At 43.8% G+C, this 16,301-nt stretch overlaps 1 long non-coding RNA gene across 1 annotated transcript in view; it reads left to right on the top strand.

Moving 5' to 3' along the window:
- Positions 1 to 537: 537 nt before the first annotated feature.
- Positions 538 to 16,301, top strand: part of LOC308582947 — a 40,676-nt gene continuing 24,912 nt past the window's right edge. The window contains exon 1 of the long non-coding RNA XR_014005963.1: positions 538 to 621. This is a non-coding gene — a long non-coding RNA (uncharacterized lncRNA). The remainder of the gene's footprint in view (positions 622 to 16,301) is intronic.

The raw sequence follows: 16,301 nt of genomic DNA, 5'->3' as shown, positions 1-16,301 counted from the left end.
ATTTGCTGCCAAGGAGTGTGGTGGAGTCTCCTACTTTGGAGGTCTTTAAGCAGAGGCTTGACAACCATATGTCAGGAGTGCTCTGATGGTGTTTCCTGCTTGGCAGGGGGTTGGACTCGATGGCCCTTGTGGTCTCTTCCAACTCTATGATTCTATGATTCTATGATTCTATGATTCTATGATTTCATCGTTTCTTTTCTGCATTGTCTTTTTTGAATACTGCTTAGAGGCAATTGTAGTTAAGCGGTATATAAATTGTTCAAATATAATAATAGTAATAGTAATAGTAGTAGTAGTAATAATAATAATAATAATAATAATAATAATAATAATAATAATAATAATAATAATATTAGAAAGCCATGGTGATTGCTAATCACACCATTCATACCAATTTGTGGGGGACAAAGCTGTTTCCCTAGAGCTGTTGTTAGACTCCAATTCCTATCGGCATGGTCAGTGGACTTTCCCCACCACCATTGTTCTAATTTAATTAATTTTTTTAAAGAATCCTCTGATGGGGAGAGAGAAACATCCTCTGGAGCTCCTCAGGGCTCTGCGGACAGCTTCCTGGTCAGCCAGACACTTTTGACCCTGGAGATCATCCTGCTGAGGCATTATGTAAGCAGGTATTCTAAGAAACCAGCTATAAAAAAATGAAGTTCAAATCAAGAATAGATGATTTTCAGCTAGGAGCACCAGTAAAGCCCTTGTGCCTCCTCCGTGACTCCTGGCAATGGTGGTTATGTTCTGCCCCCACTTTCAGAGGCATTGTGGCTTTAAATACCACTTGCTGGGAATCACAGCACATGTCTGGTCAGGCACAGCTTGAGGATGTTTTAGAGGCTTGTGGGAAGGGAGTGGGAAGACAAAATGTTTCTGCTAGCATAAGGAGGCCCTCTCCTCCTCCTTCCCTCCCCCTTTCTTTTGGGCCCCTAGTATGTCTACAAGCTGTATAACCAACTTTACAAATAAATAGATTGGAGTCTATGAGCACAGCAGATGATGTGTGAATCATAATGCATAGTTAACTGAATCCTTGCCCCTCCCCAAAGGTGAAAGATTGTAAGAGTCATCACCACCTAAGTGAAGCCTATCTCTTAATTCACTGAGAAGAATGGGGCTCCATGACTTTTCCAGATATTGCCTGCCCATTCACTCCTCTTTTCTTTGCATCATGGCAGTTTAACGGAGCTGGAACGGGACTCTAGATTGCATCTGAGCATTAAACATGAGTGTAATCAAATTGTCGAAACAGAAGGCAAAATATTTCCCTGTTGCATAATGCAAAAGGCACACTCAAGGCAGCAACACAAGAAAGAGATTGTGAGAGGCCCGTGTCCTTTGGGGGCTTAGGAAGCTGTTTGCAAATGGAGACATCAAATCATAGAGCTTTAGAGTTGGACGAGATCTTGGAGGTAATCTAATCCAACCCCCTGTTTAGTGCAAGACCATCCCTGACAGATGGCTATCAAGTCTCTGTTTAAATAGCATCAGTGAAGTTGAGCCTTCCACCTCCCAGGGCACTCTGTTCAAAGAGCTCTTACCACTAGGAGGTTTTTTCCTAATGCTTAATGTTTCCTTGTCATTTCTATCCATAATAATAATAATAATAATAATAATAATAATAATAATAATAATAATAATATCAACACACACACAAACATACACATGCTGGTATACTTTTGAACATGCATATGCCAAAATGGCTTCGAAGCAATTCACAAGTATACAGTCAGTAATAAAACATCCATAATTAAAATATATAATAAAGCCAAGTTTCTTAAAAAGCATAATTAAAACAGTTAAAACAGCAATAAAAACAATTAGATCAGAAAGTTCATATTTAAGGGAATGCTTGTCTAGACAGTCTTCAAGAGCCGCTGGAATGCCAATACTGATGGGGGCTCTCATATTTCAGCAGGAAGGACATTCCATTGCTGCCGCCAGTGAAAGAGCCCACTTCCCTGTTATCATTACTTATGGTCCTGGCCTCTGGACCAACAGAGCAAATCTGTTCCATCTTCTGCATTACAGCCCTTCAAATATCAATAAGTGGGGGCACCTTAGTTTTATTTATTGTTACAGTGGTGCCTCGCAAGACGAAATTAATCCGTTCCATGAGTCTCTTCGTCTAGCGGTTTTTTCATCTTGCGAAGCAACCCTATTAGCGGCTTAGCGGATTAGCACTATTAGCGGTTTAGCGGCTATTAAAGGCTTAGCGGCTATCAAAGGCTTAGTGGATTAGCGGCTAAAAGGGTATTAGCGTCTTAGCGGCTTAGAAAAAGGGGGGGGGAAGGCGGAAAAAAATCTGAACACTCGCAAGACGTTTTCGTCTTGCAAAGCAAGCCCATAGGGAAAATCGTCTTGCAAAGCAGCTCAAAAACGGAAAACCCTTTCGTCTAGCGGGTTTTCCGTCTTGCGAGGCATTCGTCTTGCGGGGCACCACTGTACATTTATATCCTAGCTTTCCTCCAGGGTTCTTCGAACACACACATACACAGAGCATTTTGTCCTCCCTGTGAAGAGGAGCAGTTTGTGTGATGTGGTTGTGCTGCACCACCACTCTCCTGACAGTGTCTTCGCTGCAGCCTACCAGGATGGGGCAGAGTGGCAGCAAGGTCAGGGCTACTTTGCTACGCGGGCGGCGCTGTAGTCTAAACCACTGAGCTGATCAGAAGGCTGGTGGTTCATATCCCCATGACAGGGTGAGCTCCCATTGCTCTGTCCCAGCTCCCGCCAACCTAGCAGTTCGAAAACATGCCAGTGCAAGTAGATAAATAGGTACCGTTTCTGTGGGAAGGTAAACGGCATTTCCGTGCACTCTGGTTTCCATCACGGTGTTCCATTGCACCAGAAGCGGTTTAGTCATTCTGGCCACATGACCTGGAAAGCTGTCTGTGGACAAACGCTGGCTCCCTCAGTCTGAAAACAAGATGAGCACCACAACCCCATAGTCGCCTTTGAGTGGACGTAACCATCCAGGGGTCCTTTACTCTCTTTGTTTACCTTTACTTTGCTAATGTTCCTGTGCAGCCCCCCCCAGGGGACTAGCCCCACACTGACTCTGTAAACCTGTCACTGTCACTAACCCATCATTCCAGCTACTTCTGCCTGTGAGATTAGACAGAGAGAGAAAGAATAACCTAATAATGTAACCCAGTGAGCATCATGGCAGAGCGACAACTTGAACCCTGATTTCCCACATTCTTCTCCAAAGCTATACCCACTGCACCACACCAGCTGTCACACTTGCAATGAACTGCAGCAGTGGCAAACTCTGCATGCTCCAGTTTCTAAATTAATTTAGGGATTCTCCTAGCTAAATCAGAATTCAGGAGAGACTCAGGTCAGAGCAAACCCATGGAAGAATAAAGAAACGGAATTGTCAGGGTATCGTTTCCACCTCCAATTATAAAACAAAACACATATTTCAGGGTTCTACATCCCTAGAATTTCTTCATGGCATCTCTAGTGAATTTCCAGCTTGATATTTATAAGGTTGAATTTCATCAACACATTCATAAGTAAAACATACCACACATTTATTGTCTGACTAATCCCGGTGGAGGCAGAACCTCAAGGGATCAGAATGTAGCTAATTCTGCATGCTCATTCACCTCTGATCCTTTTAATGAAAGTGCCAGTACAAAATAGTTATGAAGTGCATTGTATAGCTCTCTCAGGTGGATTGTGTTCCACTGAAATGTAGCAGGAAGCATAGGGCTACTTAGTCATTTTCAGCGAAAATCAGTCAGTAGAGACAGGAAAATGTTGCCTTGAGCAGACATTTATTACCATACATTTCAAGGGATTTCATATGTCTCCCAAAAAAGACATTACCACACACCCCCAAATTTCCCAGACACACAGTTTTAAGACTGGGAACATACATGAGCATGTACAAGACCCTTTAAATGTTGTCAAACTATGGGTTAATCTACCCCGCAAGGAGAGGGGGACCTTTTTTCAGTCCAAGTGGAATGTGGAGCATTCCAGAGGTTGCATGCCAGAGGCAAAAGTAGTTGGAGCTTTGCATGTGACCTTGACCTCTGGACAGCAGGCTAAATTCTATCCATACAAAATCAAGGGGTTTCTAGATACACACACACCTCCACACAGGTCAACTACCCCCTTCCCCCGACGGCTTGGGGTTGGCGGGAGTCGTAGGCAGCAGCACACCAAATGTCACCCCCCTCGGTGATTACACGTGGGGCAGCCCGCACCCACCTTGCTCCACCCCTGCCCTCCACCCAGGCCAGCAGGACACTTCAATAAAACATTCCAGCCACACAAAAGCACTCAAGGAGAATGCTGAGCAGGGCCGGAAATGGGTGGAACCTGGGAGTGTCTCAATGGCTAAGTAGAGGAAATATGAGGAGCACATTTGTCCACTGGTGCTGAAGTTCTCCACTCCAATCTACCCCACATTGCCTATTCTGACTGGCCATAGATCTTCAAAGTCTCAGTCAAAGGTTTGAGACCCAGCATATCAAGCTTTCCATGGTGACACGGTGACCATGGTTTTCCATGGTGATGTGTTGGAGGGTTTGCTATGATGGCTTTTTATGTGGTCCTCTTTTCACACATTAAATTTAGGTAGCACTCATATTACCCCTGCGCACATGTTGATGTAGAAGGTGGTATTTCTGATTTACCAATGTGGCAGTGGAGGCTGGTCCATTAGGATGATGATGATGATAGAAGATGGATGGGGCACTGCCCCACAAAGCACAGTCTTGTAATAATCTTTGATTATCTTTCTCAAATACAAAAGAAAGTGCAAAGTGAGATTTTGATGTGCCTGAAAGTGAAACTTTTAAGAGACTTAAATGTTAACATCACAATTCAAAAGATAATTGGAAATGATGTGTGTGCTAAAACATTTTCATTTGTATTTGAGAGAAATAATCGGATATTGTTGTGTTACTTATTCTTGCAAGTTAAAATAAATTCAGAAGTTTTAAGTTTTGTGCTTTTCATTTTTTTTCTACAAGACATCTGTTTTTGAAAATTGAAGTTAGCAACTTTTTTTTGGGGGGGGGGTAGTGTGCAAGTAATTAGCTTTACCTAGGGTGCAAAATAGCCAGGCACTGACATGGGATGTCTTTGGATACCAGGAGGAAAGAAGATGAGGGGGAAAACTATTGTGAGTTAGCCCTACCCATCACAGATTCTGGGTCCTACCAATCTGGTCTGTCTGTCTTCACCCCATCAATCCAAACAAACACAAGCTACTGCTGCAATAAGGAATATGTGATGCTATTCAGCTATATGATGTTTGTTTGTTTGTTTATTTATTTATGTGCCCCGGTATCACAAAATATAGGGATAATGCAAAAAATCAAAATATAAAACACATTTTTTTAAAATAATACAAATGCTTGTAAGTGGCTAATCAAAAATTAAAATTAAACATCTGTAAAGGCCCATCTGCATTTAATAAAAGATTTAAGAGATGCCCAAAAATCAAAAGCAAGGATGCCAGCTGAATCTCTACTGAAAGAGGTTTCTACAGCATGGGACTAGTGACAATAAATTCCTGACTTCTAGCTGAGAGCAGCTGGGTCTTGGTAACGTGGGGGAGAACTGACAGTCTTCTTCCAAATGATTTCAGCAATTGAGCTGAGATATAAGGGTTCAGGCACTCCTGGACCCAGGTTTTTTTTTTTTTTTAGGGCATTCTGTGTTAACTCAAGAACCCTGAACCTAGCCCAGTAATACAATATGATTAAAGCAGCATCCACAGTGGTTGAATGAGTGGTTTTCTAGACTCTGTGGTTGCCCATTTAAGAGATAGCAGGTAGACCACCTGTCCTCAGTCTGTGCTGCTGGGAGCAAAGGAAGCAACCAGCACAAGAGCAGATACTCTCCACCAAGTCAGCATTCTGGTATAGAGTTCATTTTGCTCCAAGCCTGATCCAGTTTCAGGAGTGCAATGACTTGTGGCTAATGCTAATGTGATTGTGATAAATGGTTCCAAATACCTTCCTGCGTAACCGTGCAACATGCTGACATGATTAGTACTATAAGCATGTGCATATGTGTGTACAACTGCATTACTAATGATTAAAATGCAATTATATCTTCATCTTTATAATAATTTTCAGAGCAGAGGGCTTAATTTGAGTCAAGGCTGCAGCCCAGATCATATTTTTAGCTGCGGAACATGTAAAGTAATAATCGCCGTGTCTGAGCGAGAACCAATTAAAGATGCTTAGTTTTTACTTGGGTTTTAATCCATTAATCAACCAATTTAAAATAATGTGCCTATTTTCAAAACCTTGATAAAGGTGGGTGTCAAAGATACAGGAATGAAGGGCAAAGTTTCTCTTAGATGCGAAATGACAATGTTACTCTTAAATGGCAAGCTGCCACTTCACTGAAAGGCCTCTGTTAGACAGAAAGGGTATAAAATCTATTGTAATGAAATGCACACATAGGCCCCTCCCCACCACACTTTTTTTTAAAAAAGATTTTCTTATTCGGCAACATAAGAACCTGAAATGTATATCATATGATTTTATAGTATTCAAATATAATTTTATTGACAAAGTATTTTTGAATTCAGAAGATTTGCAGGGTGGCTGGCTATAATCGAATCTCCATGAGGAATAAACTCTAGAAATGTACAGTTTCCCGTACTTTCCCCTTAAGATTAAGGGAGCAACCCTCTTCCAGGTGGCTGAGGGGATGCCATGGAATTCCTTCTCTGTGGTCCACAGTTGAGAGCTTCTTCAATACAGCAGCAGCAGGACTGAAAGCAGCTTTGATCCAAAGGCATCCCTTTCCCCCTCAACACAGCCCCTCAAACTGACTGAAAAGCTATCCCAGTCCTGCAACTAGAATAGTTCATCCTCACCACCACTAGCAGAAACACCATCCACCACAGAGCCATGTTCCCACACACTTGGCATGGCTTAGGAATTGCCAGTTTCTCCTCCAAACAAACTCACCCAATACCAGCTTCCATAGGACTGCTATGTTAGAGGTCTACCCCTAAGTGGTTTCTCCTTGAAGTGGTTCCTGGTAGCTTTGACAAGGAGCTGGAAGGAAAATCTGTTACGATATGGATGCAATGCAGCTGCAAACTGCTAGCTTGAAAACATCACATGATGGGAATGTTGGAGCTGACTGTGGGAAACAGCCTTCCAGCCAGCTCACAGGGCAATGCACCGGAATTAGCTCAGAGTGTAATATGAGCTCTTCCTCTGTACAGGAAGTACAGGAAGTCTTTGTCACTTGACTGCTGGAGTTTGAAGAGTACAGACATGTTTTCTGTAATGCTGCAAAGACAGAAATAAAAGCATGTAAATACGTTTCTGTCTATCTCCTTTTCCCTGCCGGGGGAGCAGGAGGGAGGGGGTGTGTTCTTCCCACATTTGGGAAGAATCACCTATCGTGACCTAGCCTGGATCCTGCTGGGGAATACAGCCAGGAAGGTCAACAGGAGACCAAGCTGGGTGCCTGGGAGAGTTGCCAGTTTCTCCCGATAAAGGCTTGATTTCCGACAAAATCAACCCTCCATTTCCTTTCAATCAAATTTGGTACGTGGCTGTTTATGTGGCTTGAACACTGTGCTTGGGGGCAAATTTGAAAGCTTCAAATAAAGCTTGATTGCATTGCAAAGCTCTAGTGATGATGGTGGTGGTGGTGATGGTGAAGATATGACTCAGTTGAGTGCCCCAACACAAAACAACCACAGCCCACTAAATGGCAGGGTGTCCACCTTTGCATCTCTCTCTTTGGGATAGGCTTCATTCTGACCTGATCAGCATCTTACTGGTAGAGTGTCAGCTGGATGGCGGGGGGGGGGGGGACTCAAGCCCTGCCCTCAAGCCTATTTGAGAGTGGGTTTTTTAGCATCATGGCCTTGTATTATTAACTGCCTGCATAAAACTGGCAGAATAGAAAGGTTTTCAGGAAGCATTTAAAAGTCTAAACAGACGGCGCCTGCTGAATCGCTATTGGCAGAGTAATCCACAACTCTGAGCCAATGGCACTCAAGGCTCTATTTATTGTTGTCAAATGGGCCTCACCAAGTTAGGGGGAAACCAATGACATTCCTGCAAATGATCTCAGTGATCAAGCTGGGACATTAGGTTTCAGGCGATCCCTGAGGTACCCTGGATCTAAGTTGTTCAGGGCTTTGTAAGTTAATGTAAGCACCTTGAATCTGTCTCAGTAGCAGATGGGTAGCCAGTGAAGATGTTTGCCATCATGTGCTCTGCTGGCTCTGCCCCCCCATCTGTCCACTGCATAACCACATTAATGTCCAATGAGAACTAAACATGCTCAGCTGCTGTGGAATGCAGAAATAAGAGCAAACTGAGTGAGACAGGAGAATTCACCGCAGCATTCAAGAAAGGGGCATGGCTAACGGAACAGGATTGCTCCACACTGCAACATTTTGTTGCAGGTCCAGCTGCTTGAATCCTATTTTCAAGCATGACATCAGGGACTTATTATTTGTAGGGAGGCATATTTGCTTAAAATCAATGCTTGCTTAAATTCATTTCCATGGGAGGCACATAATACTTCATTGTAATGACCTGATCAAAAGCCTTTGACCACCATTACACATGCTCATTTCACAAAGAAATTATCTCAGCACAGAAGGTGGTCCTAATATAGCAATTAGGGTGCTATATGTATTGAACCATTTGAATATGATTAGAAAAAATATATCAAGAGATCTTTCAAAGAGAGGATTTTTTAAGCACTGAAAACACCTCAAGAGAACATACGTCTCAATAGGAATCTTTAAGGGAAATGTCCTTTTGTATTTCCAGAATCAATGGGACTGGTTATATCAAAGGAAGGATTATTTCATAGCATAGGGACCTCTATCTCCACATGGCTTTGTCACAGCTTTGTCACCATTTACAAAGACCCGCTTACACATCGAAGAAGGATAATTTCTGCAAGTGCCAAAGGGAACTTTCTTATGCCATTAGCATGAGTCTATCTCTTGATTCAGCTCAACAACACTGAAATGTGGTGAGAGTTGGGGTAATTTTGGTTATTGGCAGTTCATTCTAGGTGATATTGGTTGAAATCCATTTGTTTGCTTATTTATTTATAAACATATTTATTGGCTGCTATTTCATAAAATATATCAACGTGGTTTACAGCAAGAATACATAAAACCATGCAGTAATAACACATTAAAAAAAATTAAAAACAGGCATCACTTAGCCATTGTGGAAAGATATATTATTAATTGCCTGCATAAGCCTGGCAGAATAGAAAGGTTTTCAGGAAGCATTTAAAAGTCTAAACAGACGGCGCCTGCTGAATCGCTATCGGCAGAGTAATCCACAACATTGAGCCAATGGCACTCAAGGCTCTATTTATTGTTGTCAAATGAGCCTCACCAAGTTGGGGGGGGGCACAGACATTCCTGCAAATGATCTCAGTGATCAAGCTAGGACATTAGGTTTCAGGTGATCTCTGTGGTACCCTGGACCTAAGTTGTTCAGGGCTTTCGAAATTAATGTAAGGACCTTGAACCTGTCTCAGTAGCAGATGGGTAGCCAGTGAAGATGTTTCAACAACGGTATCATATGTACTTGGCCAGATGCCCCCATCAGCAATCAAGCAGCTGCATTCTGACCAGCTGGAGCTTCCAAACCAGACCCAAGGGCAGCCCCACATAGAGTGCATTACAGTAATCTAGCATTGAGGTTACCAATGCATGGACTACAATAATATCTGCCCAGTTAAGGAATAGACACCAATTGTGGAATGGATTCACCTCTCCCTGCAACTCTTGGTGCACTCTCAAAATCTGCTTCAGAGGGTTGGGGGATTAGGAGAAGATGGGGGACGGCAGGTGGCTAAGAAGCTGCAGAGGGTGGAAATGGAACAGACATCTTGTCATATGAATGAAGATCTGCTTATAATCCACGTTCCCATGAAGATCGTTGAGAAGAATACAGCATTGCACTCTTCTGATGCTTCATCAGAGCAAACAAGGAGCAATATTTTGAAGAAGGGGGCTGGGGCACCCCAAAATTCTGTGGTCATCCTCCAAAGCTTGTGTCAGGATGAAGATGCTTGGCCCTGCCACATTCTTTTGCGTATCACCAGCCCTGTCATGTCCCTTTGATGATCCCCAGAGTACCTCCCCGGAAGGCCCACTGCTGATCTCTGCCAGGGATGCGGCAGGGCAAAGCATCCTTGCCCTAGCACATCCCTTTGAAAATCCCTAGAGCGCCTCCCCAGCAAATGGTGGAAAGTGGTAAGGTATTGCAGTCTACCCAACTCTCATCTCTCTGACAATTGGCTAAGTTTGCTAAGCATGATGGGAGTTGTAGTCCAAAAACATGTGGGCAGCCAAGCTTGAATAACACTGCCCTCAGCAACATTGCTGAAGTCCAGTTCAGTCAACTTCTGCATGTGGCATGGAAGAGGGCTACCATCAGGTCAGCCCTGGAAAAAAGGAGAAGAAAGAAGCCCAGGAAAGAAGGAAGGGGAGGGAGATCAAAGCAGAATCTGTCAGCATAGTATTAGTCATTAAAAGCATTCTGTTTTCCATTCTTCTCTTTCAAGTCAACATTCTTCATTTACTCATCTCTTTCTCTTTTGTGGTTTTTGTTAAATATTTAATTGGGTTTTGTTACCGTAAGATCTTGCATTTGACTGACTTGTTGCTGCATTGGTATGACCACATCTGACAGAGTGTATGTTGTGGAGCCACATTTATTATTTACCAGTTCCCAGTTCTGCAGTCACAGTGCTCAGTAATATTAAAATCTAAGTAATGTTATCATCTGTAAAAAGGAGACAGGGGTTATCCCGTTTCTCTTTGTTGTAAGGACTCAAATACACATCAGAAAACATAAAAAACTGAAATGATCCTGAAATGTGGGGGGAGGGGAGTATAAGAAAAAGTCTGGCCTTACAATTAGAGGATGAAAACACTGCACATTCATCTTCTTTACTTCAGTTTTCACCCCAACTCTGATAGAAATTATTCCAGCGCTAAGAGAGCAACAACAAGAAAAATTCAAGAAAATAAAAATATATCACTGCTCTCGATCATTCCTGTGGCATTTTGCAAGCAAACTTCTCAGGGGATTCATGCATCTATACAGATTAAAAAATGACCAAGTTTACAGGCCTTACTGAAAGGGAGTAATAAAGCACTATGAAGCGCCACACTCAATGTGTTTGTTTTAACATTGGCCCATGTTCATTCATTGGTTTCAATTTGTAAGCAACTCTACCGGCACGTGGTGCAGTTGTCCCATCATATGCTTATATAAGACATACCTGAGTTCAGACCAGAGCAGGGCCATACTGTTGCCATTATTACCATTATTTAATTCATTGCCTCTTGCATATATGCCTCATGACAATTTAAAAACATCTCATAAGAATAGCTAAAATGGTTTTTAAAACAGTATGAAAACCGGCTGAATATTGGTTTAAAAACAATACAAGATGGACACCTAAGGCAGAGACCTTTTCACCCAGATGCAAAAGCTTGATGAGATAAAAATGTCGCCAGTTGTTTCTGGAAACTACAAATAGTTGAGTACGTGTAGTATCTCAACAGGGATGCAGTTCCACAGAATAGGGGCAGCCACAACGACAGCCCTGCTCTCCTGGTTACTGTGGAGCAGGCTTCTGAGATCACTGAAACTTGCAGGAGAACCTTTCCTGCAGACTATGGTGATCTATTGGGTATTTCAGGGATAAGGCACTCTCTTAAGTAAGCTGGTCCTGAGCTGCATAGGGCCTTATACGCTGTTACTAAAAACCGTAAACCTGGCCTATTAACAGCTTGGCAGCCAGTTGAAATCCTGCAAGCAAGGTGTTATATGCTGGCAGTACTGTGACCAGCTTTTTTAATGTCTCTTTTTAACAATACACACACACACACACACACACACACGACAAACCACTACCTCAGTTCTACCAGTTCCATGCAATTGGGATACCTAGCTGTGTGAGTGTCCAAATTGCACAGAGACCCTACCGATGAAGAGAAAGTAGGAAAACCAATAAAAAAAATTGGGGAAAAAGAAGAAATCTTTCCTTAGCTGGTAATAATACCACAAGTACATAAGCCTCCCTATGCAATCACTATGATTAAATTTGGGGCCTCGTTCTTCCCCCCAGTTCTCTGGGTTAACATGGTCTCTGTTTCTATGTCAGTCTATTTTCTCCTCACACAAGGATTGCTTAACCTTTTGGAACCAAAGTAATTGCTTAAAAATGCAGCAATAGATAGCCTTTCTGCTACAGGGTTTTGAGTCTTAATGGTGATGGTTGCTGTACTATTAAAAGACTATCTTAGGACCCTTATTTTACAGTCCCATTGTCCACATTGCTTTTAACTGTTGTCTCTTTTTTTGGTATAATGTATTGACTAAATGTTGAATCTGAAGTATGACAGCAGTTAGCAACAGAAAGTCTGATGAAATATTCGATAGCAAGGTACTGAGGCTAGGAAAGAGAAAGTGTTTTTCAAAGAAGATAGGCTCCCCAGGGGTGTCCAACTCATGCAAGCTGTTAAATTACATGTATGAACCCAGAGAGGGGGGAAACGGATTCTCCACACTGCCATAGCATTATGTTTTCATTCAAATTTATACTGCATGGGGACAAATATATTCCCCTCACCGGAATGAAGACATGAGTCTGCATTCAGAGTAAAAGGACCACAACTTTATTCACCAACAGAAATTTGCAATGGACATCTCATTTAACCGGAATAACTCTAAGGAAGACAGGTGGGAAGGTGTTCCCATTTCGTTATCACTATTCCAGCTCAAGGCATCAGATTTTGCCACACCATGATTTTCATTGCCTGTTTACCACCAATGTGAAATTGGCCCTACACTGCACTGGGTAGTGGATTGAGACAGATCCTGTTCACACTCTAGGTGCCTCAGAATGCTACCAGGGTAGCTGTCTTATGGGCTTATGTGCCTGCATTAACAGCCCATTGTGCTCAAAGGAATTAACCAATCATCCAGCTCACAAGTGCTTAACAAGCTGATGCTTTGGCATGATAGGCCAAGAAGAAGTACACCACAGGCCATCATGTGTAGGGAACAAAGTAACTCATTTGCAATCTCCCTTTGAGATTCTCAAAACCAGAAACCTAGGCCTGACAATGCGTGCTCAGACTATAGCACTTTCAGTTGAACCAATGCAAAAGGTGATGTGCATTAACACAAACTCTTAGCGAACACATTACTTTCATTGGATATTAGAGCTGCTTTGAAATCCAGTCAGTCCTTTCACCTGCTGTTCTCTGGAAGGGCAGCCAAATTTAATAAACTCCTTTCAATATCACATAAAAACAAAACAAAGTGGGGGCAGCAATTTTAATTGGATACCTTTCTTTTACCCTTTTCTTTCTTTCTTTTTCCAAGAAAGCATATTCCTCATTTTTCTATATTTGTTGTTTATTTAGCAATGGATGAGCTTCTGTTTGCTGGGAAATAAACACACATATCAGGCTGTGAATTGCTGATTTATTAGCCAAGCCAAAGGAAAATGAAACTGGAGCTCTTGGAGGACATCAAAGCAGCTGCAGAAGCAACACGAGCCACGCTACTAGCAAAATGCGGGGGTGACTAGCTTTGGTGCATAATGCATGAGAGGAAACATGAGCAGGGGGTGGCCAGGGAAGCTGTGAAAATCATTTCCAAAAACGTATCTGCAGCTGCTCTTGTAGTAGATCTTGTGCGCAATGATTCATGTCTGCTATGATGTCTGATTTGTCACACACCCCTTCCCAAACAAACACACACACAACACCTGGAGCTTCAGGAAAGAAAGTTTACTCTGCCCCTTTCAAAGGACAATCTCCTCCAGGGCAAGGATGTGTTTGTCTCTCTTAAGTAATAGAACGTTGTGGTTCGAGGACCCGATCCCCGCGTAGTGGAATGAAAACACAAGGACACGTGATATAAGGTTAATGGGCAAGAAAAGGCCACAACTTTATTGATTACAGCAAGTGAAAAGGTATTGGCTTAGGCATTGGATTACGTCGGCTGACTCCACCCCCTCAGAGAGGGGTGAGTCTAAAACAGGGGGGTTTATTCATCAGTAGGTGGAGCCTGTTGATGCTAATCCAACTATAAGCTCTCCCCTGATGTCACTGAGGGTCGTGCCATGGCCTCCCGCCACGCAGGCATCGGACAGAATACACGACCGCTGGATTCCTTTTAACGGAATACCCAAAATTGAAGGCGCAGGCGATGGCCACACCTAGCCCTTCGACACACCACAACACATTATTCCAATGCCTAACCTACCCACCAATACCATGAAAGTTGTGACGATTGCTACGTGGTAGGCAAAAAAACCAGAAAGCCTAATGCCAAATGGAAAAATTCCTACCAGGCCCCCTGGACAACCAGGGCAACCAATCTAAGGTCCATAGCAAGGCCAAAAGAATACTGAGACCCTGAGCTCTAAGGGAGTGGAGGGTGGGTGACTCGCGATGGGACGACGAAAAGTGAGGCCGGAAGGCTGGTGCCACAGCAATTTAGGCTGCTAAGCATGCCCCCTGACAGGCACCTGGTTGGGTGCCTGCATATGGGCATGGGCGCCAGCCAGGTGAGTGGGATGCAGGGGGCTAACGCCCCCTGCTTGAGGCGGAGTCCGGCTCCCGACCACAACCACTCCCCTCTCTTGCAGGAGGAGAGTCTTTGTGGTTCGAGGACCCGATCCCCACGTAGTGGAATGAAAACACAAGGACACGTAATATAAGGTTAATGGGCAAGAAAAGGCCACAACTTTATTGATTACAGCAAGTGAAAAGGTATTGGCTTAGGCATTGGATTACGTCAGCTGACTCCACCCCCTCAGAGAGGGGTGAGTCTAAAACAGGGGGGTTTATTAACCAGTAGGTGGAGCCTGTTGATGCTAATCCGACTATAAGCTCTCCCCTGATGTCACTGAGGGTCGTGCCATGGCCTCCCGCCATGCAGGCATCGGACAGAATACATGACCGCCGGATTCCTTTAACGGAATACCCAAAATTGAAGGTGCAGGCGATGGCCACACCTAGCCCTTCGACACACCACAACACATTATTCCAATGCCTAACCGCCACCCGAGCCCAAAAGGCTCGCCGCCAATACCCTCACAGCTGTAACCAATCCCTGATGCTGCTGCTGATGCTATTTAACCAAATGTCATTCCCTTGGTCTGAAAGATGAACCCCATCATTCCGGTACAAGGCCTGATCGCCAATCCGGATATGGTCGTGAGAAATGACTTGGCCATTCATAAAGCGCACCCAACGGGCTATTGCACAATTTAAGAGTTTCCTGGATTTTTCAATGGCCATACAGTTCTGCGCACAGCGCCAAACAATTCTCTTCAGGAAGGAGGACCAGAACACTGTTGTTCCGGGACACAAGGCAGCAATCTCATCCAAATCTCTTTTTATGTTCCACTACAAGTCCGCACTTCTTCTGTTAACAAGGTCATTTCCCCCTAATTGAAGGATAAGGATGCCGGGAGGGCCAAACATGGCGACTTTCTCCCTCAGCAATGGCACAAGCTCTTCCCAACGCATGCCTCCCCAAAAGGGCCGCTTCCCTTTGTAACACGCTGTGGCTGGGTGAGCCCCTGCACATCTCTCACACTCGTGCGGGTACTTACAAGACTGCCTTTGGCATTGCCCTTTATTGAATTACCAGCACACCTTACGTTTTAAATCCTTTCTAAGGTCCAGCTTTCCAGTGTGATACACCTCTGATGGCTTCTTCTCGACATACGGGCTAACTGCCAGATGCTAATAGCATCGGCCTCCCCAGAAAGGGCGTAAGCCATTCTGACTCATCATCACCGGCTGATGAGGTGCCTGATTCTGGAAGCTGGACCCTGGGCTGCTTATTCTGCAAAGAACTAGAAGAACTGGAAGCAACCGGGTTATTGATACGGGCCGGCAGCCTCCACGCAGGCGCCCCGATGCAGTTCTGAAAGTCGGCAAGCAAGCCTGAGACCTAGTTTGCACAGCCACCGTTCTTGTCTGAGGGCTTGGGCCTGCACCTGGGTAGTTTAAATGCTGGCCACTGGTTTGCGAAACAAGGAAGTAAGAAACGCAAGGCAAATAGAACTAAAGAATAGCTAAGAGAAAGCACTGTTCATAGTCAACAATGAATGATCTGAAGGCATTGAGGAAATGCGAAATGGGTTTGGGTTTATTATTACGATGGTTGCCAGCTGCAGTGTGTGCTGGTACTGCACCCGTGCGCTTCCTCTTGGGTGCCATGAGCTGCTCTCTGCACTAGTAAAATGCACCTACTATTTATTTCGTCACTAAT

The sequence above is a fragment of the Podarcis bocagei genome, assembly GCF_964188305.1.
Source record: "Podarcis bocagei genome assembly, chromosome: 3".
NCBI classification, from domain to species: domain Eukaryota; kingdom Metazoa; phylum Chordata; class Lepidosauria; order Squamata; family Lacertidae; genus Podarcis; species Podarcis bocagei.
Note: the sequence above shows the minus strand (reverse complement) of the source record. Positions and strands in the feature narration are given on the sequence as shown.